This window comes from Bubalus kerabau, chromosome 1, assembly GCF_029407905.1.
Source record: "Bubalus kerabau isolate K-KA32 ecotype Philippines breed swamp buffalo chromosome 1, PCC_UOA_SB_1v2, whole genome shotgun sequence".
NCBI classification, from domain to species: Eukaryota; Metazoa; Chordata; class Mammalia; order Artiodactyla; family Bovidae; genus Bubalus; species Bubalus kerabau.
In genome coordinates, this window is record NC_073624.1 from 214,039,904 (window position 1) to 214,055,519 (window position 15,616).

A 15,616-nucleotide genomic window follows, 5' to 3' on the forward strand; every position below is an offset into this window, starting at 1 on the left:
CCTGCTCCTCTCCTCCTACATCCTGCCCTCTGTTAATTATGGTGCTTTTCTAGTAAATCTCCTTGGCTTCATGTAAGTCCTTTCACAGCACAGCAGCCAACAAATTGGGAAGCATTGTTCCTAAAGGCAAGGGGTGGGCCATGAGTTGTAGCTCCAACTCTGTTAGAGGCCAGCAATGTTTGTCTGCTTCTTGCCTCTGCTGATGACATTTCGGGGGAAAAACAAGTTTGGGAGGGAGGACAAGTCACAAGATAGCTTTTATAAAATGCCTATTATAGAAATAATGAGAACCCAATAATTATCAACTGCAGAGGCAAGAAAAATAATAAAAATAATAAAGCAGAAAATGTACAAAGCAAACAATTAAGACCATTTTATTAAAACAGTACTTGCTACTCAGCAAGCATTAATTCTCACCACACAAGGGCAGTAAATGTTTATCAACCGAATTTTGCATGTTAAGAAATTCACACAGAAGTTAATATGCTCCCCAAGCTCTAGGATACTTCACTGCCCAGATTAAAAGTTAGCCATGCTCACTATCAGGCTGAGATGTCATCTCTCATTAAATTCTAAATCAGCTCAGAGAGCACAACATGTTTATTATTTTTCCAACACCATGCAACTGACTCTGGAAGAGCCAAGAGAATCTTTGGGATAAATACATTGATTAAAAGGTACTTTAAATATCTTTTTTAACCCAGTGAACCAAAATACATAAATCAGAACTATTCTGGTCTACTGACTACTGTAAATGTATATTTAGATGTAATGAAATATCAGTGGGAAATATCTTTGGAAAGTAATTACTTTACAATATATGTGGAATGTTTGTAAATGCTTAAAGCAACTTATCTATATTAAAGACCTAACTTACATGAAGAGACACAAGTATTAATTACCAAGCTGGAAACTCACTTGCAGACTTATAGCCCAGAGTTAATGTTTACAGATCATGGAATAAATACCATAAAATAAAATAGTTTAATGCAAGACTTAACTGTCTAAACCAGGGACCCACTTGTAGACACCAGCTTCATCAGTGATGCTGGAGAGAGGCTGAGTAGATAAGGGTGACTCCAGCCTTTACACTAAGTTCCTCCTTGCTTCCTGCTCTCTTTCCCACCTCCGCCCTTACTGACATCGGGTTCTCCTGTGCTGTTATTACCAGTCCTGTATCTGAGTCCAAACGAGGACTCAGTGCCTTCACAGCCCACTCAGGTACCTTAATGATCATGGATATTTCGGCATTTCAACTTGTTCCTATTGATTTCTCAAAAGTGCACCTGATGCTCCAAGTCAGTTTCAAGGAGGCACTAGGGAGCAGTGCAGACTGTGGCAAATAGGCAAGTGTGTGCACTTGCTAGAGACATGGCTACTCACTCCAGCCTATGCTTGCCAAGAAGTCACATGGCCCAGAGTTAACAAAGGATTTCACTTTCCAATATAATCATCCTAATTGGATCTGTTACTAAATTTCCTTATTTATTTATTTATAGTGAATGCTGACAACTTACTCATATTAAAATAGAAATACAGACAACCCCCCTGCAGGTCAACACTATGTAAATCAAACAATATGACCACCAGATGATTCCGGTCCACAGAACACCAGTTTGAGACCTGTCACACAGAACAAATACGGAACAGACACTGGGCCTAGGGGTCTTAGGAAAAGCTTGTGTTTGTTTTCTGACAAAGAGGCACACAGGCTTGGTGAATTGCCCAGGTTGGGTATGACATGGCTCGTTGGAAGTTTTGGGACTTCTTCAGGACTCAAAATGACTTTGGAGTGTTCACAAGGAAAGACGGGATTGAAGCAGTAATGGTGGGCTTAAGTATTAACAGGCAGACAGGGGAGGCACATGGGGGTGAAAAGTCCTTTCAGCCCCTTGAATATAGGAGCAGAGTCCCAGAATTCCCAGGACCCACCAGGTGCAGGACAAGGCAGCCTCCAGGCCAAGTCTCTTGCGCCCACCAGGCCCTGCACTCCCACCACAGTGGCCTTTCAGTCTCTGCCATCCAATATCCTGGCCCATATAACAGAACTCTCCCTCCAAGCTCCTGGGGGTCTGGGGGAGAAAGAGTCTGGTGGCAGTACACTGTCTACATCAAAAGGGCGGAAGCCCAGGTTCATCCAAGATCAATAGCCGAGACCAGCATCCTCACCTCTACTCTGAGTTTCCTGGTATCTGGCCTGACATTTCTGTTTCCACCAGTCCTCCACACTGCTCCCTCTCCCATCAGGGGCAGCCATAGAGGTGCCTGATCTTAAGCTTTTCAAGGGCTGACCATTTAGAAATGGCTTTGAGGATATGCTTGACAGCTGAGAGTCCTCGGAACAAGGGTCCTAGGGAGGCCACATGAGTAAGACACAGGAACATGTCTTCATAGAGGACTCTGAATATTCTATTACAATGAGGGTTAATGTAAGAGTCACCTAGTAACTGAAGCACCCAGCCTACAAAATCATTAACGCTTCCAGAGCCCATGTTCCTTCATCCATAAAATAGAAGGTCGCACAAGCGGGCCACACTGGCCTGCCGAGTGTGGAGACAAGTTAACTCAGCAAAGCTTACAGTGGGGGCTTCAACAATGAGAGCTGTCACCATGTATCTCATCCCCCACGGTCCCCTTCCCTCAAGAGAAAAAGAAAATATTTAGAAACGTTTTAAACAAAAGTCAAAGCAGAGATTTTAACTAGAAATCTCAACCAAGATGCCCATCACTAGGAAATGGTGGCTGAGTACCTAGGATATGTTGGACACTGCACCACCTCGGGAGACAGGAAAACCTGGCCCCAAGGGTGGGAAGAAAAGGAAGAAAAACCACCATAGGGAGCCCAGAGGTCTACGCACACCAGTTCAGGATCTCACATCCGTCCTCTGCTCCTCACTAGCCATGGGACTTCAAGTCCATCACTTTTGCTGTTCAAGCATGTCTCCACCTTTGAAAATAACAGTTGACCCTGAAGGAATGTTCCAGATGTGCGGCTGAATCATGGAATGATTCCATGAATGGCAGCACCAGAAAGAGAGTTAGACTTTCCAAGGAGGCCATGACCACCGCCACGCAGAGCATTCAGGCAGCTGTTTGGTGGTAGGGATGCAGTCATGCAGACCGGCTGTGGGACCGGCCTTAGAAACAGAGTGAGGTGAGGGAAGAGGTGGCTCCTGGACCAGAGGGCTAGGGGCATACCCAGCATGGTCTCAGACCTCCGAAACGGGGCTCGAACGGCACTGGCCCGAGTCTCACCGCACTCTGAGTGTCTCTGATCCATGATAACGGCGTCCTGATGGATCCTGCTGTCAGCGCTGGATAAGCAATGAGCTAATAGATGTCAAACAGCATTTGCATTTCTGAGATGGCTTCATCTGCTCCCTCTCCCTGGACTCTCCAAAGTGAAATTTGAAATCTGGACAGACGGGTCCACTCTGAGCAGCAGCTCTTCCAGAAATCCCACGGGAAAGAATCACTTATTTAATTATTTCCTACACAGACAAACAGCTGAGCTTCTTACACAACAACCACAACCGGTGGCTGCTTCTCAACCTTTTCATTTTGGAAGACATGCAGTTCCCTAAGAGACACGTGGACATGTTTATCACCCCTTGCAGTTTAAGTATCTTTCATTCATTCATTCAAAGCACACATCACAACAAACTGTCTTGTTCATTAGAAATTCTGCAGAAGGCCCAGGTTTGGGTTGGGAGAGCATCAGGGAGGCTGGTATCTGGAATATGACCCAAGAAACAAGCCATGAGTCTAGATTCACCCAAGCTCCTTCTGGATGACAACAGCAGGGTCAGAATGGAGTTCTTAATTTGGGTTTCAGTTCCAGGGACATCTGTAGCTCTCTGAACAGGCTGTAGAATCGTCTGTGTGGGGAGCATCTGTATTTGTGGGGTTACTCGAACGCTGCGCCAGGCACACAGTAATGAATGGATTTTCTGGCTCTCCCTGGCTCTATTTTAAACTGTCATCATTTTAAACCATGAAATATGTCAAGTGATAATTAAACCTCACCACAGACAGACACTGTGAAAATGATTAACTTTTACCATTTCCCCCACACACATTCTGAATATTCTGAATCCCCAAGGTATGGAATCATTACGCTGACAGATGAGAAAAGTCGTCTTCACACTAATTTATTCTTAAAAGAAGCATAACAGGACTGAAAATTCTGTGCTTTCCCATTGTGTTTTAATTTGAAAACTTCTGCTGTCAACTCATACTTGTGTAGAGGAAGCCTGGTGGGGAGGAGACAGAGCTGACGTCACAGCTCCAGCCCCGCCTCTGCTAGCTGTGTGACGAGGGACAAGTCCCTTGCCACCTCTGAACATCATGTTTCTCCACTCATCAAGTCACCAATGACAGTATCTTCACTCCACCCGATGCACAGCTTTCTTAAATGTAGTGAATGAGATGACAAATGAGAAAGTCCTTTGAAAGCAAAAAGTGGCCTGGTAACACTATCCAAGTATAAGATGTATATTCTGTATAAAGGGGTGAGGCACAGCTTTGCAGATCTGCTGTCTTTAAAAAAAGAAGAAAGAAAGAAAATGGGAAGAAAAAAAAAACAAAACCTCAACTCATTTTATTTTCAGCTGAAGTTTCTAAGCATGAGATTAGATCTGACCCTGTCAGATAAATGTCTCCTCTTAGCCACAGGACTCCTATTTTGTGCCCAAATATGCAGTGATTCACACAAATGATAAAAATTCAAATGAAGCAGCCAAGCAGCTGGATGGGAATGCTGCTTCCAGCAAAAAGAGAGCACAAATAACTGCTAAAATTAGTAAAACAAACAGACTGAAATGTATTTTCACTGCCACAACTCTTTTTCCAGACCTGTGATTTTCTCCTTTAAGGCCCATTTCTTCTAAATGTGGAGGTCTCTGGTTCTCTCTGGCAGCGGCAGCCTGCAGGGTCCCATCACCCTAACCCTGCGGGTACTTCAGCTGCAGAGTGATGAGTCCCGCTGGCAAACGGGAGCATTTCCATCAGAATTGTACAAACACTGCTGAATTTCCATCAGGAACGTGCTTTCCTGGATGACCTCAGTTAAGCACATTTTAATTCTTTGATCAATTTCCTATGGCGTTCAAAGGGTTCCCTGTTTTTCTCTATTTACAAAATAAAATTCCAACGCCTGTGTCAGAGGGCTTTTATGAGAATTAAATAAGAGATGAGTATGTTAAAATGCTTCCATTAAGAACTCTTCTGATCTAAGCAATTTATATTAAAGCAGGGAAGTAAGCCTTTACTATTATATTAATCTATCAGTAAAAAAATATCAGTGAAAGTGAAAGTAGCTCAGTCGTGTCTGACTCTTTGCGACCCCATGGACTGTAGCCCGCCAGGCTCCTCTGTCCATGGGATTCTCCAGGAAAGAATACTGGAGTAGGTAGCTGTTCCCTTTTCCAGGGGATCTTTCCAACCCAGGGATCAAACCCAGGTCTGAGCGACCACGGAAGCACAAGAAGCTGCTTACTTAAAAGTGGCTGGTGAACAAGAGCACTGGTTTTCTGTAAGGACCAGGTCTCCCCACCTCAACTGTGTCCCTGCCTGCTATCAAATGCCCATTTGGAAGCAGTAGTGCAGAGAGCTCCCACCATCTCCTTTCCAAGAAAGAAGCAGGATCTCTCATGAAAAATGGAAAATAAAGCTCCTGGAAGCCTCATGGAGGTAAATATTAAAGTCACCAAAGGGTGGGGCTGGGGGAAGATTTGATATTAGCTTTTGATCTTTATGCTCTTTCACTGAAGAGCTAAGGAAAGCAGAATATGTTGAGGTCCAAAAAAACAATAATACACCCACAGTTTAGGCCAGGGGATGCTTACTGCATCTTACCAGGTCACTATGTCTGTCACAGGGGAAGGGGGTCAAAGGAACAGGAGACCCCCTTGCTGGAGGCAGCTGTGATTTAAGAAAACCAAATAGGCCTGCATTTGTCATCAGGGATCTGGGTTCCAAGCCACATCCCCCTTCCTTCTTGGAAGATGGGAGCAATGCCCTACCTGGAAACACTAGGTAAATGCTTCCTGCAGCTTAGCTTAAGCCTGCTTTTGAGGCACTCAGCACCCCTCGGGGGTGGAGGATGTAACACACATTTGGATGTGAAATAATTTAGTAACTGATAACATGCACCTTCCTGCATCGTGTCCCCTTTGTGGGAAGAGCCCCCGTTGTCATCTGGCATCCCTCTCACTCTCAGGTGCGCAGCCCGTGCCTGCTAACCCCAGCAGCGTGCAGCATCCCCCTGGCCTCAGGCTGATTCAGGATGGGGCATGTGACCTGAGCCCATCCCATCTGAGTAGCACTTCCAGAGGAAAAGACTTGGAGGTGTAAGGGAGGTTGGCACTCACCATGAGGAGAGTCAACTGCAAGAGGGGAGATGAGTGAAACCAGATCCTGGTACCCTACGTTAGGTTTGCCTGAAGCCAGCACCCTCATGCGTCCCTCCTCCACCCAGCTTTCCAGTTAACTAAGCCAATAAGATGTTCCTTTTGTTTGGGCTACTTGGACTGCATTTTGCTATTTCCAATAAAAAAATTGTCCCCACTAATCAAGTGTGCCCAAAAGAGACCCTCTGCCAACGGAATTGTCCTTTGGAGACAAGACTCTGAAACATCATTTCCACCACGTTATTCAGGGAGCTGTTCCCCTTGGCTCCCATGTTGGTGTACATAGAGCAAATACTCCCCTGCTTTGGGGTCTGCCCCGTACAAGGCGCCTGGCCATGATACATGGCAGCTCTTGCCTTTCTGTCTGCAGGAAACTCTTGTATCTCCCCAGCTGACACATTCACGGATGCACACGCTCTGTAAAGGCAGGGACCACACCTTGTCATCACTGCACATCCAGCAAATTCCAGTCCATCTGAGGAAACCTTCATTAGCACCCAATAAGCCTTCACAAAACCCCAAGAATGGTGCTTACCTTTCTACCAGAGTGATTTATCTTTTAGAAGTAGTCATAACCAAACCAACTGACATTGCTTCAGAAGCACTGCAGGAGTGAGGGAGCACTCAGGGACTGAGAACTCCCTACAGAGGCCTCTGGAGAGTGGGTGGGTGGACAACAACTGGCCTAGGTACCCGGGTGAACTAGCCTCATGCACATTTCAATGATGCTGACTGTACTCACACACCAGCTGGGACAGCCACCCGCTGCCCGCACCCAGGACCCGGAGGCTGCTGGTCATTGCCCACATCCCACAGAGCTGGTGGTTGGTCAGTGCTCATTCATTTCTGGGGCCCATGTTTCCTGACTTTGCAAGAGCACAAAGCAAGCTAATGTTACCTCATGCAAAATTCAACATTTTGCAAAAAAAGTTTTCTATACACACATACGCCCTGAAGCATTTTCTTGAAGCCCACTGACAGTCCCAGCAAAAAAGCATAATCAAAAAGAGTGTGCAGAGAACCACAGGGTGGGTTGTAATGTCCTGGATCTCTGGCCCTCATTGCCTGATCTGCAGGGGCCCTCCAGGGGCATGTGGCTTGTTCATCACAGCCAGCGTCTGCACCAGATGGCACCCTGTGAAGCCCTCGCCACACCCAAGGGGAGAAACAGGCCAGTGGCGCAGCAGCAGTGAGTGCCCACAAAAGAGTGAGGCTGACCAGGACAGAGCGCACTGCCAGGCCTCACTCCTTCAAATGGGACTCCACCTTGCAGATTACTCCCCGTGTGGGCTCTGTGTCTGAGGAAGCTGAGAGAGGAAAGATTTGATGTTGAGACAACACACTCTGAAAATAAGGCAGTGGGAGTTTTGGGTTTTGTTTTTTTTTTTAAGAGTTTTTTTTTTTTTCTTTGTATACAGTTATCTTTTTATTTTACATTAATGTTTATTGATTATGCTAGGCACTGTGCTGAGCAATTTACATGCATTATCTCATTTAATCTTCCCATTAACTTTTGAGGTAGTACATTATTTCTGAACTAATTCTGACGACAAGAAAGGAATTAGATCACAATGGTCAGTTAGATTCTGTACCTTGTTCCCAAGAAAGACTGCTGAGTAGCAATAAAATAGAAGAGACAGAAACAAATGATTTTTAAGTCACAGATAATTAACCCCAGAGGCTCACTGATGGTACATTAATATTGCTGGGGCAAGTGGCTTAACGAGTTTGAAAAGGACCTCAGAGTTTATACGCAACAGATCATTTCAAGGGTTCCTGAAAAGCAGAGAAATCCCTTCAGGCTTAAGGGCCAGGCAAGGGGAGAAGATGACAAATAGCCTCTATTGCTGGGATCTCAGAGAAGAGAAGGGACTGCCTCCTGCCCTGGGGAAGGATGGGATCTCAGCAGGTCTACTGGGAGGGCCATCACCTCTGTTTCTGGGCCTTGACAAGCCAGCTTAGTGTGCTTCACAATGACGCCGTCTCAGGAAGGGCTTGCCCTACTGTGCTTATGAAGCTGCAGAGGTTCATACCCTCTGAGGGGTATGACTTCTCAGATAATGTGACTCTTTCCCCATCCATTCCAGAGAGGGGCCTAGGGACACACTTTGCAATGGCAACTCCCAAGGAGACTTCTCACCACCAACACGGCTCACTGCACAGGGCTTCCTCACCCCACCCAGACCCACCAAGACCCTCCACAAGCACATACCTCATTTGCACAAGCACCTTTCAAGGACTTTCTATCTGAGGGACCCCCAAGGTGTCAGGAAGAGCAGAGTGGCTCCCTGAGGATGGTCATTAAGGAGAGGGAGCCCTCCCAAGGGCAGCGGTGGGAAGAGTAAGTGCAGAAGGGGAGATGGGGTACCCACAGCTGAACAGCCTGGCAACCCCACACCTGCGATTTTACTTTCCGAGAAATTTTACTTTCTTTGAGAGAGCCGGGTCAGCCCTAGGGTGTGTGGGGATCTGTGTGTACCAGGTGGGAGGCCCTGCAAGGAAGGGCCTCGATCCCTTCTCTCCCGGGGCTCACCCTACACAGCAGTGTGGGAGCCTCCACTGGAGCGCAGCAGACCTCGGCCACCAGCGCCATGCACCATAGTGCTGAGGCGGCAGGCATGGTGTCACACACATTCAAACAGAAGCATGAGTGGCTCCCTGAGCTATACACAGCAAGGTCCTGCTTCTTCCAAATCAGGGAGAAAGCAGACATTGGCCAGGTGATAGGAGGAAGCACTCACCCAGAGCCGGGAAGACCCTCGATTAAGGGAGAGCATGTAAGAGGCAGCAGAGACAACTCAGGTTCACTCGGGCTTAGTCCACGGCTGGTGTTTCCACGCCCAGACACTTAGAATTGTCTTCAAGAAGCTTGGGGAACAGAAGCTTGGGGTCACCCACAGCCTGAGAATCCTCTGGCTAAGGCTGTGCTTGGTCCTTGGGAAAGGCCATTGTCTGCCTGAGTTTTATTATGATGAAGTAATTAAAAGGAAATAGGAAGGATTTAGCATGTGATGCTCAAGACAGTTTCTGACCTCAGTGCTCAGAAAACCCTTAATCTGGGAATACAAATTTTATGTATGTTTGTGGTTAAGTTCTTAAAGACATCATCAAGAAGAGAGCTGATTCTCTGACTGCAGAATAAGAGAATCTGAGCAGAGAGTTCAAGATTCTGGGCTAAATTTCAGAAAATCCTTCACAGGAAAAGTCAACAGACTAAGATTTGCAACATCATCTGTAAGTCAGCTTGAAGACAGAGGAATGGGTTTGGTGACTGAGACGTTCTTTATTGTATGTCTGAGGCCAAACCTACAGATACAGTATGAACATAGCCATAGTGAAGACTACCAACTTCACTGTGCATTGATGCCACGGCCCACACTGGGCCAAGGGCTCTCCATGCTGAATCCCTTCCCATAATGTGTCCAGGAAGCTGTGAGGGATGTCAGCTGCATGCTGCCCAGCATCCTCTCTCTATGGACCAAACCTGTACCCACTCTCTGGCATCTGAGTGAGGGTGAATCCCCAAGGGAAGCACACATGGTCTTGCCTGGCCAATCCCAGTATTCCAACCCCTCCTTGCCAGTAATTGGTTTAGGGCTTGACTCACGATACAAGGCCAGCAAATCAGAATCTTCACAGAGACCTTTCTCCGCTTACTCTGGAGGAAAGTAGTCTCACCCTCTAAGATGGTGAGCAGTCAGTCAGGAGTCTGTGAGCACCAGCTGCCAGGAGCCAGCCTGTAAGGCTGAGTGGAAGAGGCCAAAACGCCAGGAGGAGGAAAGAAAAGGAGTGTAAGGTCTTATAGGAGCTGTTTTTGAGGCCAGATCCACCCTCCCTTAGATTCTGCAGTTTCACAAGGTGTTTAGGCATTAGCCAGTGCAAGCTGGGTTTCTACAACGCAGAGTTAGGACTAAGGGTCTGTACTATTACTGTCCTAAGCTTTTTCAGAGAAGACTGAGTAACTTCCCCCAAGTCACACTGTGAGTAAGCAGAGAAGTGGGATTCTGCTAATCGGTCATGGCCAAACTGGGTACCAAATCGTTGTATGCAACCAGAATACACCAGTCAGTTGTGTCATCCACTCCCCACTCAACCTGGGGCACATAGGTACAGTATCAGTTTTCCAGTAGCTAAAGGGAAAGCACTCTCCAGAAAGAGTCAACTGCTGTGGAATTAGACACTGAAGGAGACAGGTGCCACACCCAACTTTTTGGAGCCCAAAAACTGCTGGAGAGAACAAGCAAGCTCCGCTGTATAGAGTAGGGGCAGGATAGGGAAGGAAATCCCATTTCACTCCCCAGATGGCACTCTTGATTGGAAAAGGACCCACTACCCCAGGCACTGACAAATCTGAATGGCTTCCTTTTAAGTTCCCTACATCTGCAGCCATTAAAGAAGTTATCTCAAAAGAAGTTAGGAGTTTATTAATCCGTTTCATCGAAGAGAGTCAGCCACTTTACATTATACCAAGATAGATTATGCAGGCAACCGAGAGACCCAGAAAACATCTGCTAAACAAAATCAAAATTAATGGTAAACAGACTGCAATTCTTGATAGCTGAAGTTCACCCAGATGCAAAGAACTAAAAAGGGGCTATTAGAGGCAGCTGCCAATTAAGGGAATAATTCCAAGGGTTTTCACAAAAGTGAGGCTCTAGTTACACACTCAGGACTGGCAGGTCATGTTTATGTAGGAGATGTGCATTGCTAAGGAGACAGAGCCACCCTGCCTGTGTGACTGTCACTTCCCTCTCTTTTTCTGTGAAGACAGCAGCATCCCTCCTCTCAAGTCTCCCTCACAAGCCCTGCTGGAAGCCACGACAGGCTGGTCTAGACGGCAATGTGTGAGTGAGCCATCGTAGGGAAGATGGGTAATGCAGTGTGGCGTTGGTGCCCACCCCCAAAACCCACAGCCTCAAATCACAGCACAGTCACAGACATCTGGAATAGCTTACTGATCACCCCACGCTCTAAGAGATGGCTGACAAGGGCTGAATTATCCGGGCCGCTTGCTCAGCTCACTCGAGTGTTCTCTCATGACTGTAATTCAGTGTGATGGGATCAGTTAGAGAAAAGCACCGGTTTGGGTAGATGGATCCCGACAGTTATCATCAGCATCAGCCCTCAGAGTGGACATGGGAGTGTCTCAGTGAGGTGAGGTTGGCACCTTTTGTGGAAGCTTCAGAAAAAAAGTTGAAATTAAATTGTAGGTGACTAGAGGGAGGTGTAAAAATGCCTGCATTAGAGAGGCAATGAAGAAGCAGCCATCTGCCTTCCCTGTGCTGCTGGCAAGGGGGGGCCCAGGGCGAGAGGATGATGTAAGACTGCCCTGGAGGTGGAAGGAGGTACCAACTGGGGTACCAAGAGACATCCTCCCAAGGTTGCTGTCCTGCCACAATATCCTCTATCGCCCTCCAGGCTCCCCTGAGAGTCCTTCCCATAAATCTAAATTGGAAACAAAGCTCCCCTAGAAAGTTTTCTTCCAAGAGGCCCTCTCAGCTCTCTGGGCTTGGCAGTGATCATGTATGCTTAGAAATCCTTGGGTGATGAAGCAGGATCAAATCATCACCTGCCCATTAGAGAGAGGTTCAGTGTCTCAGAGAGACATTGGTCCAGAGGGACCTTGGCCCAAAGGGCTCTTTATTCCTACTAAAACAAGCATGAGAAGGAAGGAGTCTCATGTAAGGTGCCATATGCTCTGCTTATATCATGGGTTACTGAGAGTCAAGGGAGATAAAGAACATGCAACTCTTGGAAAACTTCGGAATATCTAAGATACAATTAACATTATCTCACCACTCTCTCCACACACCACCTCTGGAAGACAGACACATGCTGGGGCATGTCCTGGGCTCTGTCAAAGCGGTCCCTCTTTGTGGACTCTTTAGAGCAGGGCTTGCAAAGGGCATTGTGTGCTGGCTGAGATGATCAAGCCCAGCCAGAGATGATCAAAAACAAATCAAGATGCCATGGGGAACTACGTTTGGGAAAGGCTGCATATTACACTCCCTTTTCAAAGTCCTATTTAACATCTTAACAACCTAAGAGATTCTGCAATAAAAATAACAACCAGCTTGATATTGAGTCCGGCTTTTACCAAGTGTTTTATTTTCCTACGGCTGCTATAGCAAAGTTCTGTAAAGTAAGTAACTTAACAAGAGAAATCTGTTTTCTCCCAGTTCTGGAGGCTAGAAATCAGAAATCAACGTGTTGGCATGACCACCCTCCCTTTGAAGGCTCTAGGGGAGGATTCTCTGTCGCTCCTTCCTAGCTTCTGCTGATTGTCAACAGCCCTTCCTGTTGCGTGGCTTATGTACTCAGTCTACTCTGTGCCTCCTTTAGAACATGCCATTCTCCCTATGTCTGTGTCTAAATCTTCTCTCCTCAAAAGGATCTCACTTATTGGATCATGGTCCATCCTATTCCAATATGACCTCATTGTAATTACACATTTGCCAGGACTATATTTTCAAGTAAGGCCACATTCACATATTCTGGGTTAGAACTTCAAAATATCTTTTTGGGAGACACAATCCAACCTATAATACCAAACCTATTTGAACATGGAGCACTTTCATCAATGCATCAGCTGGGAATATCTGGATATCCACAGAACACTTCCTATAAGTGCCCCTGTAGAACCAAAACCAAATGATTCAGCGCCTCTCTTGTATATCACTGGGACAGGATCAGAGTGAAAAATACATATAAAAGGCAATTTTTAAATTTGCACTTAATTCAGGAAATGATTGTTGAGCAACTATAGGCCCTGGGCTAAGGCCTTGAGGAATTTAGGAGTGAAAGAGGGGAGGGTCTCAGCTCTCAGGAAATGAATGACTTACTAGGAGCCCTTAACTCCCAGGTAAAGTAGGGTAAGCAAAACTCTTCAGAAAGAGAGTTGGAAGGGATAGGAGAGAGGTGGGATGTCACAAGATGAGGGACAAAGAGCCGGCAGGCTGCAGGGACAACGCATGAGGCAAGAGAGCCGGGCTACAGTCTGAGAACCATGACAGCACTGGATGGGAGGAGCACAGGGCAACTAAGCCACAGAGCCCATCTGAGGCACGCGGTGCATTCGCGCCACCCTAATGATCTCCAACACACCGTGACCTAGCCTGGACTCCGTTCCCACTGCTAGTATTAGCTCCCTCACCTCTCACTCCACAGACGTAATCAAGAGCTTCCAAAAGTTAGAGTGTAAAGTTGCAATTGGTTATCCATGTGTAGCTATGAGCCCTGGTTGGAGCTGATATCCTGAGTCAGATGTTACATAAAAACAGAAAAGTATCTTAGGTTTTGTGGTCCAGAGGCTACCCCACTAGACGGTTCCAGGATCTCCTGGGCCTGGTAAACTAGGCAGAAAAATTCAGAGGGTTAATTATCTGCTCCTCTTTCAGTGCCAGATCAAGTCAAAGCTAAGTGTTCATTGCTAGACAATAATGTCTTATTTGTGTTTGCAGGAATGTTTATTGAAATATTCACAGCGCTTCTACTATTTTTATACACATACACTGTTCTGGGGAAGATTAACAACCCTACTACCCAAGCCATTGAATCTCAGACTTAAAAAATACTCAAAACTGACCTACAAGGTCCCACTCTTCCTTCCTTCCTGCCAGGTTATAAGCACTGACATTAAGGCACTGGGCTATCTCAGGAATTTTCAAACACTCAACTTTAATAGAAGCAAGCAAGAAACATCAGCTCACAGAAGGAAGAAAAATGTTTCTGTTATATCAAGACAAATTTACCAGTACAAACCCAAGGCATATGTTCCCAGTAAGCCAGTTATGAAAGATGCTGCTTCAAGAAAGAAGAGAAAATAGAGAAAATAGAGCACAGCCTAACCATGCCTTTGCTCACCCTGAGACATGTAAGTCTAGGAATTTGGAGTCTCAGGTACAATATGGTCTTTTATGCCTTTGAGCAAAAATACACATGGTTTTCTCATATCCTAGCCTTACTATTTAAAGACATTTCTAACTCAAGAACAGTAAGAGTCCAAAACAGTTAAGCTCATATGTGATTCCATAATGCAAATAGTGCTGTGCACCAGTCACACACACTCAGGAGTAGTGGAATGAATAGTATTCTAAACCAAAGTTCATGCCAACTTGTCTCCTAATGGCTATTTTTCTCCAGGTTACATGGTCATAACATTATGAACACAACTTTGAATCAGAAACAGGCCTTCCCTGCCCCACCCACCTTCATCCAGTACCATTCGATTTTGACGTCCAAATGATGTAGTTTACGCTATGGATGCAGTTCAGAGGATGCTGAGCCCAAAACCAGAGACAATGGCGAATGAGAGTGAAAGCCAGAAAGTTCATCCTAGAGCTAGATTAACCAGATCCTTTGTATCCAGAATTCCAGTACCGCAGACAGCGGCAAACAACTGGTTCTATGAACCCATGAGTATAGACAGTACGGAAAGTTTAAGTCTAGGGGCACACTTCAGCAACACGGCCCTTCTGTGTTTTTCATTGTGTTGCATAAAATAAGAACTAACCAAGAGGCAAGGTTTTTAGATTTGAAAATCAGTATGGTATTTTCTCACTTCTAATGATTGGTGCTCTTTTTGGAGACAATACCACCAAGAAGGGGGTGTGGTTATAGCTAAAACCAAAGGCCAGACCCCAGACCGAGAACTCACTTTGGTTCCTAACTTCATCCTCCCATCCCTGAAATACAGGGATGACTGGTGGTGATTTCCATAAATCATACAAAAGACAGTCTCTTATTAGAGACTAGGTATCACTGAAAGCAAGTAAGAGTGACTTCAATTTCCACTAAAAGACTTCATAAATTACCACCCATATATATTTATCTCAGTAATCAGAAAACAAATGCATGAGAGGAACTCTGGCAGGGAAAATAAAACATGGTGGAATTGTTTTCAAAAGGAAAATTAATTACTTATATCTATTTCAGCTTAACTAAAGTCGTAAAAATCTAATCAGAAATATTTTTCACAGTGGCACCTTTTCCCAGTTATTGAAATACCTCAAACCATAAACAATTTTTTATTGTTGATGTAGTTTTCACCAGGTTAAATACTTATTTCAAACTTCACTCAGAAATGAGGCTTCTTTTGAGAGACTGCACACAGTATCATGAATGGGCCAGTTCCCTAGACCCCACCTCTGACACCTAAAGGCAGAGGACACAGCTTTCACAAGCCAACTCCGGCTTTCGCTCCTGCG

The 15,616-nt window shown here is 45.7% G+C and overlaps 1 protein-coding gene across 1 annotated transcript in view; it reads right to left on the reverse strand.

Moving 5' to 3' along the window:
• Positions 1-15,616, reverse strand: part of FSTL4 (follistatin like 4) — a 537,703-nt gene that overhangs the window by 374,889 nt on the left and 147,198 nt on the right. The window lies entirely within an intron of this gene.